Below are 16,777 nucleotides of genomic sequence, written 5' to 3' on the forward strand. Positions count from 1 at the left end.
GAACATCAGGTCATTTTCAAAATAAAATACACAGTGTTCACGGCGGATCATATTTCCCTGCACTACACCTTGAAAACATCATAATGGGCGGAGGCAGGCCTGAAGTCAGCAGGTCAGAGGTTTTCAGACGTTATTTCACGCCGTTGACACCATGGACGAGGAGATGTTAATCATGGAGGTGCACCCAGATGTCTTCCTACTACTCCTCTGGTTTTGTGGTTCTGTTTATAGAAACTACAGCTTGTTATATCGCGTGATAATGTGCGAACTCGCGAGATCTCCTGGGTCCTCGTGACTCCCGCTGTCCGGCGGAGCTGCACCACACTGCACAGCAAACGCAGCCAATGGGTGTTGACAGATGGTGGAGCACACAGCGGATAACCAGCGCAGCCGTTCTGCAACGGACACGCGTCCAGTGGAATTCCGGCGTAAGCAACCTTAACAAGCACCGTATTATTACCTGAAATCCTGAGTGCAGAGCTGATCTTCTTCCAGGAGCTGTTTATAAGTGTGTAGGCCTATCGTCCGTGGGACAGATGTAAAGCTCTGGGCAGCTCTGCACTAACATGATCAACTTTTCCATATTCATCACGGACTGATATTTACAGAAGAAGGGAAAGATATCTGTCGGCTGTGATTGGTTGTTCCTCATCACATGACATGTAGTGCGCACTGCTGCGTTCCAAAAGTTGAATTCGGTTAAACTCAAATAGCCACTCAGGAACGCGTGCGCTGCGACCGTGTCACTCTGACATCACTCTGGTGTTTGAGCGCACCTGCCGTGCATCTACTTTGAAAACAATGAATTTGACAGCGCAAAAAACGCGGCATGTGTACGACCCCTTAGACTTCACAAGTGCAGCAATATCAAGTCTGTAAATTCATCCAGTGGGCCGGACTGGGCCCTTTAATGGGCCGGTTCTGGCCCGCAGACTGTATGTTTGACACCCCTGAACAATAGGATTGCTTTATATTGACCTCAGCTGGGGCGTTAGAGCTGCAACTAATGCAACTTTTTATTTATAACTTCATGTTTGAATACGCGATCAGTCGTTTTGTTTACTAAAGGACAGAAAACAGTGAAAAATCTCCATCACAGCCCTGAGATATTCAGTTTACAATGACATACAACAGAGACAGGAATTACACAATGTCTGCCATTTTCACTCCGTAATGGCCTTCATGATTAATTGATTATGTGCATTATCATTTATTAATTTTCTTCATATCAACTAATCAATTATTTGACGAACTGACTCACTGTTTCAATACACCATCACTGTAACCTACCGAGTGATATTTCAGTGAAAAAGCAGTCAGCATCACTATCACTGGGGCTCCATTCACACACAAACCGCCATCTACAACACACACACACACACACACACACACACACACACACACACACACACACAGAGGCACGCACAATCCCATCGACACAGACAGCATCTCATTTTATTTCTATAATCAAATGTTTCCTTCGCTGTAAATCATCAACAGACCGAGAATTAAAACCCCGCCATCACCATCCTCCTCCTCTCCATCCTATTGATAGGCAAGGTGGCATCTCTCCCATCCACACCCTACTCCCAGTGCGCATGCGTGCCGCGGCAAACAAAGGACCAGGCATTTAACCGACGGAGGATGGCTAATAAAGTTTGACTCGCTGCAGAAATAACGTCCAGCATCGATGCAGCAGCAACAGAAGCAAAGAGGAAGGATGAACTTAATGTATGTGTGCGCAGATGGGGGTTATTCAGGNTCCTCCATCCTCCACCTTCTCCTTCTCAGTGCAATAAAACGGAAATATGAGATCAATAATTCATCTAAATCATGACATAATATGGTTAGAGACGCTGAATGTGTGTGATAGTGTGTATTTGAGTGTGCCAGCTGCATGCAGCCAAATGGTGTCACACCTCCACACAGACAAAGAGGTGGGGCGAGCAGGAGAGAGCTCTTCTTATTTCTGGATGTTCAAATGTTTACTGGCTGTAAATTATGAGGGAAAACGCTCCTCTTTGCGTTGCCTAGCAGCCTGAGAAATTAATATAATAATAAACAATTTCAGGTCAATCAATAAATAATAAAGAGCGCGGGATGCGCGTGAGGAGACGCTCCTGTGCGCACTCGAAGCGCATTTTCCCTCAATAAAAGTGTGAAAAACGAAAATCTGTGTCTGAGGGTGAAGCGCGTGTTCCTCCAGACGGTACACACCCCTTTTCAAGCTCGTGCACATATTTTTTTCGCTTGGAAAAAAAGGGAGGATAGAAGAAGAATTAATATCTGGAAATACAAAATGTTCCTATTCAGCTCCGTTTTTGTTCTATTTTGTTCTTTTTTCCGTCAAATCCAGCGGATCTTTTGTCTCCTCTCTACACTCATCCATGCAGCGTGCGCCCCGGCTCCCCAAATGGAGAGATGGAAAAAGACAAAAGGGATGAAAAAAAAAATAAAATAAAACAGCCAAAAGCATCCAAAGCGCTCTTTTGGGGAGAAAAGGAGGAGAATAAAGAGACGTGGCGGTTCTTACCGTGCACACTCAAGTTCCGACGCTCCCTCTGCTCTCCTCGCAGTTTCAAGTAGCGGCTGCTGTAATTTTTTGCGGCTTCTCCTGCGCGCCCAGCGGCTTGTGCCTGCTGCACGGTACGGCTCGGCTCGGCGATCCTCCGTCTGCGCGCACGCGCATCCATACGTACACGCACGCGCGCGGGTTGTGCACACACGCAAACACATAGATGCACAATCACAGTTTTTCTCAGGATGAAAATGTCTTTCACTGTCTGAGTCTTTTTTATTTTTGTATCCTATGAATCCTGATTATGATGCGTCAATAAGAGTTTATTAACACGATACCTTCATATCACAGTTGACACACGATATTCAATAGTACTTTATGGTGATGCCAGTGCTATCATATTTTCATATTTCTGCAATATTCCAATAATATTCGCTTTAATATTCATCACAGTACCTGTGTTTCCAAAGAGGGAGTCACTTGTGCCAAAATTATTCTAGCTACTAAATGTGATTATTTATTATTTTATTTTATTTTTTATGTGTAAAATCTTTTCCTTATGGTAGATTTATGATTTTAGTGAATCATTTCTCTACTAGTATTGCGCACTGGATGTGAATGTACATTTTCTCTGCGCATGTTTTAGTGGAAATACTCCTCCATCCTCTGCCTCCTTCCATTTTTCTTGCCTCTGTGCGCCCCCTGCCATTCACTACACATACAGACTGTTCCCGTCGTTCAGTGAGGGACTTATTGGTAAACTTGATGGACTTGTTGATGCACCTCCACAGGTGGAAGAAGAACGTAGACACTTTATTTGATTAAAAAGTGGATAGAAAAACTCTCCATTTGTTCTGCATTTTATAAAACAAAAATGTGGTAGAATCCAATCCTCATTCTGATTTATTTTTAAATTGTGGGCAAAGTTGGGTTTAATCTGAGCATTGCATCAAAAGTAATAGCCCATCACATCTATGCAACAAAAGCCTTTATATCCAGGACACATTTATGTTTCAGCACAGTGGAAAATGTTTAAATTTTAAAAATGTGTGGTAAATCCTCCCATTTGAGAAGCTGGAACCAGACGACACTGGGCATGCTGCCTTGATAAATACTAATAAGAAATAATTAATAGCTCATTTAGCTTCTTTTCAAAGCTGAATTTAGGTTCATCGACCAATCAGTAGTTTGACTGATTGTTTTAGCCCTAAAAACAGCATCATGGTGGAGAGACGTCGATTTTGTAATTCATCTTTTAACGGTAACATTACTTACCCTTGTTCTCAGTTGCTGCTAATCATTCAGTTTGCTCAGTAGATTTTTTAAATTGGCTGTATTCCAGTGCCCACTGTTGTTTCAGCTTACTGTATTTGGTTCTCCCCACCTCCCCCCAACTGTTGAGTATCCATATGCTCATGTGTTCACTCATACCTTTTTTTATTGTGTATATTTACTTCCTGTACAACTCATTACCACCTAGGGACTAAATCAAGTTGAAGCTGAAGTTAATAATTCAAAATACTTTGCCTTTCATTTTCACATATGTTGTGTGTCAGAACCAATCCTGATAAAAAATGTTTTGGGTTTTGTTTTTTTTAATACAAAATGAGTTTTAGTCTGATGTAGTTACCAAATGAAAATGACAGTGACACCGTATGAGTTAAATGCTCTTGGACAGAGTCTCCAAAAGCTTCTAAAGATGCAGTGTGTATTTAATTTTGTGTTTGCTGGATGAAAATAAAATTTGCAATGTTCAGTGGTGTCTTTGTAGTACACACATTTAGACACAAGATGGCGGTGTTTGCAAAGAATTGAGACGTGTCATTTGTTCCCATAAACCTTCTACTGAGGAAGTGTTTCCAGGTGAGTCAGTGTGTTTACTTAACTGAACCAGAGAACAGCACTAAGTTATCTTACATGAAGACTACTTTTAAATCTCTGCATCAGTACCTCAAATATTTTGTCAGTCTTTCATTTTGTGAAATGCATTTCCTTCCGTTCAGTGCTAAAGTCTCCCAAAGGAGCACCAGAACCTTTAAACTGCACTTTCCAAACTTCCGTAAATGCACTTCAGAGACAAGTGTTGTTTTTGTTGTTACTTTATAGAGTGAGTTTTAAATTCAGGATTAGATTGGGAGGATGTTGCAGGAAAGAAAATCTTGTGTCTCCAAAAGGCTAACCCTTTAGGAGCTCTTAAAAACAGACTTTTCCTAGTTACCAGAAAAACATTGGCATTGTATGTTTCTGCAGACCACAGATACATTTGTACTATGATACTAGTCCATAGCCACTGGTAGCTTTGTTACCTTCTACCTATGCCAATCCTCAATGCCTATGTGCAGTTTCACATAGATTGACCACGTCAGTGAGTAGAAAAACGTGGGACAGACAGAATGACTGACTGACAGAATGACACACTGACAGTTTCCGTGATTATGTACAGCATACCATACCATGACTTAGTCATACCAAACATTAGAAAAAAACAACAACATTGGTCCACAGGGGGAGCCACAGCGATCGGTCGCATTTTAGCCATTTTTAAGCATTTTTCTGTTGTTATAGCGCCACCCAGTTGCCAATTAGAGTTAAATTTCTCCAGTCACCTTGAGGCGTCCTGTTCTACATATCTACCAAGTTTAGTAAAAATCCATATGGCGGTTAGGCCTAGATAAGAAATGAGCTCTCTAGCGCCCCCATTTTGTTTGATGGGGTCAATAATGGAGGGGTCCCCTCAGATTATGTGTGGTCATATGCCTACAAAGTTGCGTGGTGATGGGTGAAACCCTTGAGATGTTATACACCTTTATGTGATGAGCCACGCCCTCCGCAATATTCATTGCCTTATAGAAGCTCAGTTTTAGTAAGTTTTCCAACTTTTGCCAAGAGGGAACTTTAGATATTGGTCCCTAGATTATGTTCACCCAGTTTCATGCAGATCGCTCAAACTTCCTAGGAAGAGATCCATTTGAAGTGTTTTTCAAAACATTCAAAATGACGGAAAATCTATATAAGCGGAAGTTATGGGTTCCATGTTCCTCATGAGGAGAGGCATCTCTGTGCAAAGTTTCATGTCTCTACGACATACGGGGCATGAGATATGCCCATTCAAAGTTTGTAATTTCAATCGGTTGCTATAGCGCCCCCCTTTGGCCAATTGATGTAATATTGCTTCATTGGCATCCTCCCATGACCCTCTACCACTGTGCCAAATTTCACATGGATTGACCAAGTCAGTGAGAAGAAAAACGTGGAACACACACACAGAGACAGAGTTTTCGTCATTATATAGTAAAATAGCGAGTATGTTCAAACTTTAATCTTCAGCGTTGCTGTGGTTAATGAACGGTTAGGTTTAGTACAAAAAAACCTACTTGATTATGNTTGACCAAGTCAGTGAGGAGAAAAACGTGGAACACACACACACACACAGAGACAGAGTTTTCGTCATTATATAGTAAAATAGTGAGTATGTTCAAACTTTAATCTTCAGCGTTGCTGTGGTTAATGAACGGTTAGGTTTAGTACAAAAAAACCTACTTGATTATGGTTACAAAATGAACATGTTTTGGCTTAAAATACCCTCTTTTCAATGCACTACCCCCGCAGTAAACGCACCAATGGTCTCTGTAAAAATGAATTACTTTTCGTGACACTATCCCGGCTAAAAAAACGGTGACGGGTCTCTAAATAACACTCACATTTTGTGAGGTTTCACACCATCCATCTTCCTCTTACCTCCCAAAGAAAAAGTCAGCTCATACACTATGTCGTTTTACAAACATTGATGATACGTATGAAACGTGCAAATGTAATGCACTCATGGTTTGCAGAAATGCCAACATTTTCTTCTGGAGACTGGACTGCTGAGCATTCATACAAATTTCATATTTTGACTCAAGTACAGTTTTAGGGCAGATTCATGCTCAGTGTTAAATATGGAGACGGAATAAAAGATAAAGTCCGCACACCAGAAGGTGCTCCTTGAACAATTTATTCATGTGTTACGTTTCGGGCCCCTGCCCTTCATCAGACATATGGAGACGGAGCCTTTGGCCTGTACTCTGGGTTCCTTTGATCCATATTTGTGTACATTTTCTGAAAGCTTGCGGATACTGATGAAACAGAGCAGTTCCACTGGAGATCGTGGAGGCAGTGCAGTGTAGTCAAAGAGAGATACAACCATGGGAAATGACAAAGACATTTAAATAATGGCGGAACAGAAAGAATTGGTAATATAATGAAAAGAATTTTCCGTCCACATGTCGCAAGGTATTTGATGGCTGCACAGACCACTGCCATCTACAATACTGCCTCTGTTTAAAGGTACAATTACAGCCTCCTCCACCATTGCCTCGTTTGTTGTTGTCTGAAACTTTTGAATCCTTCCTCTAGTGCTGATTGGCAATTGACTAGTATTAATGTGCCTCATCATGCCAGCACTGTCTCCCAGACATTTCTAGCAGACAGGGTTGTGGATACAGGACTTTTACTTTTACAAAGCTGTTTAATACTGTGGTATCAATACTTAAATGAACATTCATCCTCAGCCTTTGTTGGTGTCAGAGTGATTCAGCAGTTTGTTATCAACATCTCAGCTGCTCTGGATGGATTCCCAGGGTGAGGAGCAGCTAACTGCAGCACCCTCCTCCTCCTCCTCCTCCTCCCTCCGGCAGGAAGTATGTGGGGATTAAGGAGAGGTCAGTTGGCTCTGGAAGACGCTGTGACCTGACTGACCTGGCCGTACCTGACCTCTGCTCAGGGCTGCTGATAAATCCTGCGGGTTCTGGTCTCACTGCAGAGAACTGCTCATGAACTAAAAGTGACCCTTGAGATCCGACATCCCTCTCTGTTCACTAACATCCAGAGCTAATCCGGACAGCACTAAGCACGTAGCACCCCGAGGCTGCACANCTGATAAATCCTGCGTGTTCTGGTCTCACTGCAGAGAACTGCTCATGAACTAAAAGTGACCCTTCAGATCCGACATCCCTCTCTGTTCACTAACATCCAGAGCTAATCCGGACAGCACTAAGCACGTAGCAATCCAGAGCTAATCCGGACAGCACTAAGCACGTAGCACCCCGAGGCTGCACAAGCCTCTGGGTGTTTATCTCTAAGGGTCAGAAAACCGAAAACAGACTGACAGCTGAGTCCAGCCATGAAGACAGTTTTGGAGATGTATACCTCAGAGTTACAGCACCCAATGAGGACAATGGAGGGCATTCATTTTGGTGAATGCTAAAGGTGCACTTCATCAATTTATACCAGTCAAATTGTGTAAAAACAGTTGTATGATATGTGGTCACATTTGTGAAAATAACCCTGATGATGTCATAATGATGCCACTGGAGTCGTCTCTGATTTGGGCTTGCATTTCCACTACATGGTGCAGCACGGCTCTACTCCACTTGACTCACTTGTTTTTGACTTGCCACGTCAAAGTTGTGGATAGTACCTGATATTTGGTGCTTTTGTTGGAACCACCTCAGTTGAGTTTCCAAGCAAGCTGAGCCGATACTAGACGAACAAGTTAAAACACCACAAACCTGGCCTGAACTCATTCCAAAGCTGTAAAACTGCCGCCAGTGATTTCGGCATCAGACACCGACGCCAAAAGTCATTTTTTGTAGCGGCATGATGGAACCTTTTGTGGTGTAATGATGTAATGACTGCTGGTCACAATGTAATATAGGGAGCTGGAAAGGCGTTATAGGGTGGGCGGCAGGGGTGGTGGATGGGTCCAACAAATCCCAGACTTTCACCCAGGAGCAGGGTGTTTGTGTCCCATATGAATGTAGAGCCAAAGCATGATGTTTTGCCTAAACCTAACCATGTGCTTTTGTTGGCATCCCTGCGTTGGTCCCAGGGTCCCGAAACATCATCAGTAGATGCAGGAGGACACTTAGCGTGTGATATGTAGATCTGAAAGTCCACTGACAAAGTGAATATCTGACAATTTGGGATGAGAACATGTTGGCAGACCACTAATCAGTGGTCTGCCAACATGTTCTCATTCTCTTATTCAGAATAAATCATCATGTGCATGCACAAAACCACCATTTCTGAATACATAATAATGTGTGTATGTAACATATCCATCTTTTGCAGAAATGTACAATGCCAACAGTGTTACTGGTGAGAGGGTTGACCATTATTAGTGACCACATTTTTTTTTATTCACTCGACCAAGATTTTAAAAATGTCAGCCTGCAAAACTATGCTGTAGACTACACACACGCAATGCACAAATAAACGCACAATTAAAGAAGTGCAGCAGTTCCTCTGTTTGGCTGAGGATGAAAGGATTTAGCATGTGTGGAATTGGAGTTTATGTTACAGCAGTTTCACACTGTGACAATCAGTTAAGTAACCACCTACGCTGATGAGGTACTATCCACAGCAAGAAACATAACAGAGTTAAAGGACCAGGTACCAGAAGTACATTGAGTCATGTCAAGCCGAACCAGGCAGTGGAAATGAGGCACACGGCACTGAGTTGCATTATAGAATCTGTAGTATCCGGTATTTGGGGGCTTGACCTCTACAAGGGTCTGAAAGTCAGACATCCGCTTCTGCTGCACCTATTATCACCATTATCTTTTTTAATCTGTGTCTTATAATTCCCCAAAACACTTCTAAATTGTTGATTTGTTGGAATGACCCTTTGAGGAAATTCTGTGTCGACTGAGAGATAATTTAGGCATTTTAAAGGAGTGTTTGTTTCATGCTTTACTGTAAATATCTGTTATTATTTCAGCTGCATTTGAACATAACACAAAACATAAACATATTTGGGAGCAGAGTGGAGATATCCATCACCATGTATCAAAAGGAAAAGCAACAGCATACATCCCAGCTTCCTTTTTTTATTTGGACATTTCATTTCCTGATCATGTGATCACCTACTGTCATTTAAACTTTGTTGTCCCATCTTGTTGTGTTTTTTCCTTCCCTGTACAAATTATTTAGTTTTATTTATTCATCTTGTTATGGGATCTTTATCTTTAAATTCGGTGTAAGAACTGAGGGTGCATGCTGCAGTTGCTTTTCATTTGCAACTGAATCATCCGGTTGAACGTACTCCTGCACCTTTGATTATCACTTTGAGTTGAAGAGTCGGTCGTTGCCGCACAGCGGATAGATAGTGAAAATACGGCCTGAGGTTAGAAAAAGGAGCCGTTTCAGAACATCAGAGTCGAGTTCAAAAGCAGCTTTGAAGCGTTTGGTTCTGGTGATGTGGTGGAGACGAGTCATGACAGACAAACCATAGTCATCGCTATTATTGAAGCATTAATTATACTGCGTGGATCGTCCTGAACTGAAGAGTCTGCTACTGTTTCTTCACTTTGACTTTAACTACCACAAATACTGTAGAAGTTTAGAGGCTTAAATGATTTCACACTGATGGAGGATCTACAGTTCTGAGTGACTGTAGCTGCTCTGTGTTATATTTGCACATTTCATTTTGCATCTTTAACATAAATCAGCAGTGGGCTGCATACTGTCTGCTCTCTCCTCTCTTTAACTCATCACTTTTACCTGAACTACTTCACAGATTATATCTATCCGTCTAGGATTTAATGTTACATTTTAAAGGTGAAATGGGTCTAATGACGTTTTACCCACATTTTTATTGGAGATTATAATTTCCGGGTAAAGAAAACATTATATTATCTTCCATTTCAGTCAGTATATGCCCCTACATGCTGCACACTGGACCTTTAAATGTGATTGATTTTGTTAACCTTGAGATTGATTGAGCTGACTGACTCACACCTCAAATTAAACCTTCACTTCACTGATCCTATTTTCCATTTTCTCTGGACTTCTTGCCACCTGGATGATTGAGATAAACTTTCACAGACGTACTGCGACATAAAATATCTGTTACAATTTAGTTTACTCACCAGTTGACCTAAAACAGATCATAAAGAACACTCTTCTCTCTGGTGTTTTCATCACATCCAAGTGTTTGTGTTATCTCTCTCTGGGTTTAATAATAAGTAATAACTGGGCTTGTCATGCCCTGCCCAGATTGAAAGAGTCTGCTGCGTCATCATTTGTCGGTAAGTGGTTCAGATTAACATTTAGCCTTCGGTAATCACAGGGAGTTGAAGACAGGCTTGACTGCAAGCAATTATCAACCTCTCCCTCCCTCTTTCTCCTCCCCGTCTCTCTCCTTCCCTCTCTCTGTCAGTCTTTAAGGAGACTTTCAGGAGCTGCTGGATTTTTCAGGGTTAACCAGGAACCACTGGCGGGCATAGATGGATTTCCCTGACGGGGCCCCCCCCTTGGCCTTCTACCTGCAAAATATCTCTCAAATGAACATGTATTGAGCAGGAGGCGACACAAAAAGAATTCAAAGAGATACAAAATAACTAAAGAAGACACAAAATGACCACAAAGAAACACAAACTACCTATAAAATAGGCAATACAGCCAAAGAAGAGTCATAAAACACACAAATATAGACAAAACATTACTTAAACCCCCACAAAATGACCTCAGAGAGATACAAAACAATTACAAAACAGGTAAAACAACAAAAAGAGATACAGAATGATTACAAGGTGACTCAAAACGAACAAAAAAGAAACAAAGGGACCCCAGAGTGATACAGAACATCTAGTAAAGACACAAAATGACTCCAAAAAATTGGCAAAACAACAAAAAACAGACAAAATGGCCAGAAAAGACACAAAATTAACACCAAAGAGACACAAAACAATGCAAAAACAACTAAAATGAGACACAAAATGATTACGAAGACACGCAAAATAACCAAAACAGACACAAGTGACCTCAAACAGATACAAGATGTATAAGAGAGACATAAAATAACTACATAAATGGGCAAAACAACAAAAAAGAGACACAAAATGACCAGAAAAGAAACAGAATAATCTCAAAGAGATATATAACATCTATGAAAGACACAAAATGACCAGAAAAATGGGCAAAACAACATAAAAGAGACAGAATGACCAAAAAACACACAAAATTAACTCTAAAATACATCAAAGAGACACAAAACAACTACAAAAAAGGGCAAAAACAACCAAATGAGACACTAAGTGACCCCGAACAGATACAAAATGTCTAAGAGAAAAACAAAATAACAACAAAAAGGGGCAAAACAACCAAAAAGAGACACTAAGTGATTAAAAGGAGACACAAAATAACCAAAAAAGCCAAACAAAACAACAAAAAAGAGACAAAAAAAGACTACATAAGACACAAAATTACATAAGGAAAAAAACAGACCTCAAAGAGACACAAAACAACTACCATAAGGAGCAACAACAACCAAAAGCAAACACAAAATGACTACAGTACAACAAAAACAGAAGCAAAATCACCACAAACTGTGTGTGTGTGTGTGTGTGTGTGTGTGTGTGTGTGTGTGTGTGTTTCCAGTCCTGTGTAGGTGAGGTGGAGGGGCCTTTTACATGTCTGTGTCCAGGGGCCCATTGTCTCATACTCCACCCATGCTGACAGGGTGTAATTGTAGGGCTTGTAGGGACTGTGACTAAGGTTCTACTTTGAAATATGAAATCTCCAGTTGGTCGCTGTGTAATAAGTTATTGAGCTCATTGACATCATCATACAAACGTGACATTTATACATCACATAATACAGTTTCCACTGTATGTGGAATCCATGAAAATTTGGTACTTCTGATGTGACTTGTAGTTAAAGTGACCTTACAAATTCACATTACCTGGCTCTCCATCCTGTCCCTCTCCTCCAGGTGTTTCATGTCTGTCATGTGCCACTGTCTCTCTCTCTCTCTCTCCTCCTCTTAGTGTGATGCTGGTTGAAGGAAGTCTGCTTTGGCTTCACCACCACTGACACACTGAGCAGAAAAAAAAGTCCCGGCCCTGTTATCTCACATCTTTAGGAGAAGTCTAAAACAGCCACAGGAAATGTTTGTCTTCCTCATCCTGTTTTGGGCAGTTTGATTCTTTGCCAGCATCTCCAAACTTTCAGACAACTAGAGACAACTGGCTCCTGTAATCCTCCGGTACTGCTCGGTGATGAGATGATCAGTCCGGGGAAACAAAGGAGTAATGGTGCCTATCTACTGTCATGGTGCTGCTGGCACTACATTAAAGTGTCGGTCCGGTCTCAGCTGTCAAAAGCAATATTTTGTGCTGATGTTTCATCTCTTTACATGTGTTCATTTTAATGCCATTCTTGGTGGATTGCAGTGTGTAACAGATTGACCAAATTGATCTAATTAATTACATGATTAATCACATACATCAAATTTTATCGTTTAGAGTATCTTAAAAATTACAATTCAAATGAATTTTGGCAGATGTGCCGAAGTAAAGCTGCCAGATTTTGGACACAGTCGTCCCCCTGTCCTCTACCACCCAAACTGGTCTGCAGTCCATTGCAATCCATTTTGCAAGGGAGTTAGTGAGTCAGTCACAAGTAGAGTTATTCAGTTTGCATCTGAACGTCTGGTCGAGTGTGGCGTGACTAGGCTGGCTGCTAGCGCTAGCATCAGAGGCTGTGCTAGCTCGGACCTCGTGTCCGCTGCAAAATGCTTTGCGTTGAGGTGATATTTCACACTTGCAGTTCTCCGATGGTACGAAAATTCCTTATTGCAGAAACTGCAGAGAACGGTGGTCCTATCAACAGTTCCATCTGGGCAGTTTTTTAATGTAAATGTTCCATTCACAGGGCCGAGCAGCGTCATCTTGTCTGCCTCCATCATGTGACAAAGCCACTGTGGCCGTCAACGAGGCACTGGGTCAAAGGGCACCACAGAACATGATTAATCAGTGTTGATTTTATTAACGTGTCATTTTTTCTATGATTAAGTAATCGAACTGAACACATTATTTTGGCAGCCCTTAATTAAAGCAGTGGATTTACCCTACTCATGATACACTCAAACAACGAAAGAGAAAAATGTAGAACATCAAACTACCTGAGAGTCAGAGGGGTCAAAGATAACAGATGGACAGGTACCTGCAGGACAGAGAGGAATGAGAGATGAATATGAGGAAGACCTTCATGGAAAGTAGAGCTTAGATCAGCCCCAAAAAATCCAGCCCGACCCCACCCAAGCCCATGCATGTTCTGTCTGAGCCCAGCCCTTCCCTTTAACTCTAATTACGAGCCCGAGCCTGGTTTAAACCCGACATGTTTTTAAGGATACAAATGTGGACATTGAAGGCTGACTCTCGTCTTTCTTTCCATGGCAAGCCTTCGTCATGTGCCTCTTAAGTGTCGAGGTCCCTGTCTTTTTGCTGTCATATACCAGCGTTGTGCTGCACTTGGTACACTCGACGAAGCCGACACACACGTTGTCACCGTCAACAACTCATATGTGCTGATCAGCTTTACATTTCAATCAGGAGAGACAGAAGAATGAAGTAAAGATAATGTTTAATACAGAATACGAGTGTACCGATTAACAGATGTTTTGTGCTGATTAAAAATCTAATAGAAGCGTTCGGTGCTTGGACACCAGAGGGAGACTTTTGTGATCATGTGACACCTGAGCGACAGCAGGATAAATCTCCAAATGGAGTCCAGACACTGGAGGTGGTGGTGGCTGATGACTCTGAGGCTGATGAATCTGTTAAGACTCGGTGGTGATGGGGAGGTGGAGGGTGCGCACGACTGCAGCAGGAAAGAAGTACAGCAGAGACAGAACCATATTTAAAATAAGGAGCACTAAGATGATAGGCTGACAGAGAAGGTGTGTTGCTGTGCTATTGGTTGATTGTGAATCAGCTATAAAACAGCTGATGACTCAACTGACAGTCCCGCACAATGACACCTAGAGATAGTGAGTGAGCATGTGTGCAAGGAGTTAATGGCAGGGTGGGAAAGAAGACTTACTGCCTGAGCATGAAAAGTGAGCTTCATTTCTGGACTTATTATATGATCAAAGCATCCATTGTCTTCCTGTTTCATCTCAAATAACCTCTTGAAACTTGAGTTGTGTGATCCATCACAGTGATATTTTTGTTGGTGTTACAGTACTGTTGCATGATCAGGTGCAAATTGATGTGAAAAGCCAATGGACAGCTGGAAAAGTAGAAAAAATAACACATTTGAATTTGTAAAAGTCACGTGATGTTAGCACATGTGATTTGTAGTGAACAGGCCAGAACATGAAGAGGTTCCCTAACACTTAAGTGCTTCAGCAGCTCATCATCACTCACTCTGTCACTCAAAATCAACACCTACACGTTAACTCAATAATCCTGGACACAAAAGGTGGAGACCAGAGGCGGAGCTTGTTCCATACCTCACACTTAATCCAGTTTGACCCTGACGGAGGAATCCTCAGGGGATTTAAGACCATCGCTGCAGGGAAGGAGTGTTACTTAACTTCTGTCAGCGTCGAGGAGGCAGAGGTCAGGGGTCACTGAGGTGACAGTGTCCAGACAGGTAACCTGTGGAGAGGGATAATGGGTGGAGAACACCTTGGAGAGGACAGCTGTGAAGATGTATCAACAAGCGGTGAGGTGAGCGCCTAATTACTTCAAGTACTTACTCGGAGGTCCGCCGTCACTGCTGTGTTTTCATTTAGGGAATATTAACCAAATTAGGTTTTATTGTTCAGAACAATGTCAGGATTTCTGTGCTACAGTTTTTAAAATATTTGCTTTAAGTAAAAGTCTTGGTTACAAAATCTCACCTAAGTAAAAGCACAGAAGTATTGGCAAGTATTAAAGTACCAAATATAAAAGTACTCATTATGAGGGATGGCCCATTTCAAAATCATTTATACTATATTATTGGGTATACTGATGCACTATAGTGTTCATCACTTAGCTGGTAAAAGTAAGTTTATTTTAATTACTCTGAATATTGCTGAGTTGCTTAACTGATAAAAATACACCATAATTCATGAGTTGATAATATTTAGTATTAATAACCACTTACTCAAGCTGTCAGATAAATGCAGTCGGGTAAAAAGTACAACAGTTGCCTCCAAAGTGTAGTGGAGTAGAAGTAAAGTAGCAGAAAATGGAAATACAAAAGAAATCCTGCACACTGCTCTTGCTCAGTTTCACAATTTAGCAGGAACACTAATGTTTTGGTCCTCCTGAAGGTCAAGGAGACACAAAATGCTTGCTGTGGCTTTTCATTGTTGCCAGGCAACCACGCCATCACCACCTTACCCCAACCTGGGTAATAAATCTACAGTTTACCCCCTTTTTTTATTTTATTTCACAGTAATTAGTATCTAGTTTCTAAAATGTTGAGGCAGAGGTACTTGATGTAGCTCTGGTTGAGGATGAGAGACTGTTAGCAAATAGTTTGTTGGGCACATGGAAACAGAGATCTGTGTGGGTACATGAGACCCTAAAAAGAGGAAGAAGTGGATCATGGGGAGTACCACCAGTTGGTCCATAATGGTCATTTCAAGTACTGCACTCATATGCTTCCACACCTGCTGCTTTCGATTGAGATCATGGTAACTGCGGTTTGTAAAGTGGTATAGCTTGCAGTATCCAGCAACCACTACCACCTGTTTCTCCTCCATTGTTTACTCAAAGTAAATTTGTTGTCGTGATCACCACAGAAGCTACCACTGAGATACGACATAAACTCTGGGGGCTGAGAAATGAAGCCAGTGCAGGAGTGCCAAAAACTGCAGTTCCTCTAATGTCCACTTGAGGCTGGCTCCAAGAGCAAGTCACTCCCCATAGACCCCCCCCATGTTAAAATGCCAAACGTTACAGCAGAAAATAAAAATGTTTAGAGTCTGGTACAAAAACAGTTTTGGGCTCTGTAGCTAATTTCAACATTCATGACAACTGTACGGGGGTGAATTTTAAAATAAATCACTCATTGACATCTAATTAAAGGATAACTTCGGTATTTTTCAACTTGGGCCCTATTTCCCCATGTGTTTTAAATTTGGTAAGTATTGAGGAAGCCGGCAGCCACGAGGTAGATATGGGGGCAAATGCGTCCCGTATAAGTTTGCGCATTAACAGTGTTTTTTTTCGCCACTAACCGGTTCAGATCACAAGTGCTATCTCTGTAAATAGCATACTAAGCGTTTCCCTGACCCCTCACTTCCGGGAACTGCGCATTGGTCCGACATCCCATTGTTCCGACCATATTAAACTCATTGTTCCGAAGTCCGTTCCGAAATCATCATGATGCCCTGTGGTTAAGGTCTGGTTAGGTTTAGGCACAAAAACCACTTGGTTAGGGTCAGGAAAAGATCATGGTGTGGGTTAAAATGAAAAAGAAAGTGACAAACACATAAGC

The 16,777-nt window shown here is 41.7% G+C and overlaps 1 protein-coding gene across 1 annotated transcript in view; it reads right to left on the reverse strand.

Annotated features, from left to right (window-relative positions):
• Positions 1-2,665, reverse strand: part of basp1 (brain abundant, membrane attached signal protein 1) — a 76,198-nt gene extending 73,533 nt beyond the window's left edge. Inside the window, exon 1 of the mRNA XM_050074513.1 lies at positions 2,534-2,665. The gene's annotated coding sequence lies outside the window, so the exon portion shown is untranslated. The remainder of the gene's footprint in view (positions 1-2,533) is intronic.
• Between the last annotated feature and the right edge of the window lie 14,112 nt (positions 2,666-16,777).

This window comes from Epinephelus moara, chromosome 21 (assembly GCF_006386435.1).
Source record: "Epinephelus moara isolate mb chromosome 21, YSFRI_EMoa_1.0, whole genome shotgun sequence".
Classification (NCBI taxonomy): domain Eukaryota; kingdom Metazoa; phylum Chordata; class Actinopteri; order Perciformes; family Serranidae; genus Epinephelus; species Epinephelus moara.